Source organism: Dasypus novemcinctus, chromosome 15 (genome assembly GCF_030445035.2).
Source record: "Dasypus novemcinctus isolate mDasNov1 chromosome 15, mDasNov1.1.hap2, whole genome shotgun sequence".
NCBI lineage: Eukaryota > Metazoa > Chordata > Mammalia > Cingulata > Dasypodidae > Dasypus > Dasypus novemcinctus.
In genome coordinates, this window is record NC_080687.1 from 49,624,039 (window position 1) to 49,625,051 (window position 1,013).

Here is a 1,013-nt window from a genome sequence, read left to right on the forward strand (position 1 = left end):
TGTTGATATGATGTACATGTGTTTTTTAAAGCTCTTGTTTATAAAAAAGATACCAATTTTAAATGCTGTTTTCTCCTATTTATGTAGATAGTAGTAGTAAAATATATATAAATAAAAAAGCAAGCAAAATAAATTATTGAGTATATTTCTAATGAAATTGTGCAAGTTTCTATTGCCACAGTATTTCTAAACATCTTTTAGCATGCTTATATTTTAAAAATATTTTTGATACTACATTTTTTTAATATATTGGAAATAGAGGGTTATTTTGATCCAAATTTAAAGATTTTGAAGTCATATTCTATCATTCTCCCAGGAATTACTCATATGGTAATCTAGAAGATAAATTTATATTAAACCTCAAAAGAATTCTAGATCATTCTAAGGATCAAATAATGTGAGATATTAGTTGTATAAAAGAATGGGGAATATAGTTTCTCTACTTCTTCCCTCCAGTGACATTTTTCAGCCAATATAGGCAAACGTTTTCCTTTAAAATACTCCTGAGATCCTTTTGTGGTTCATAAGCACAATGAATGGGTGTTCTAGGTTTGTGTGAGATGTGCCTCCCTCAAACGTTAAGACATTGGCACATTACCGTCTGACGTGGGGTGAGGGGGGAGGGAATAAAAAAACAAAACCTCTTGAGATAAGCTTTTTTTTTTTCTTTTCCTATTCAAAAAGAACAGTAAAATTTTCTAGAGATAAGGAATCTTACCAGCGCTTCTTTTTATGCACACAGAAGGGTTTGATTCCGTGTGGACTCCCCGTACCCGACTTTTCCTCTCCCCAGGGTAATCATCAGGTTCACCACAGATGAAAGTAGGAAATGGCCTAATAGCTGGTAATCCGGACGGAGGGTAAGCACAGACACTTGAAAGACAAAGGGAGACTGGACTGTAACTTTTCTTTGACACAATTTTTCCACCTGTATGGCTGTGATGTAATTTTGCGGCCCTAGACATTTGGTGTTTCCTGCTTTCGAAACTCATGCATCATTAACCGGAAAGAGG

At 34.4% G+C, this 1,013-nt stretch overlaps 1 non-coding gene across 1 annotated transcript; it reads left to right on the top strand.

Annotated features, from left to right (window-relative positions):
* The first annotated feature begins 508 nt into the window (after nucleotides 1–508).
* Nucleotides 509–607, top strand: LOC111762586 (small nucleolar RNA U13). The gene has a single exon (XR_002795672.1). It is a non-coding gene; the product is annotated as a small nucleolar RNA U13 (small nucleolar RNA).
* The last annotated feature ends 406 nt before the right edge of the window (nucleotides 608–1,013 follow it).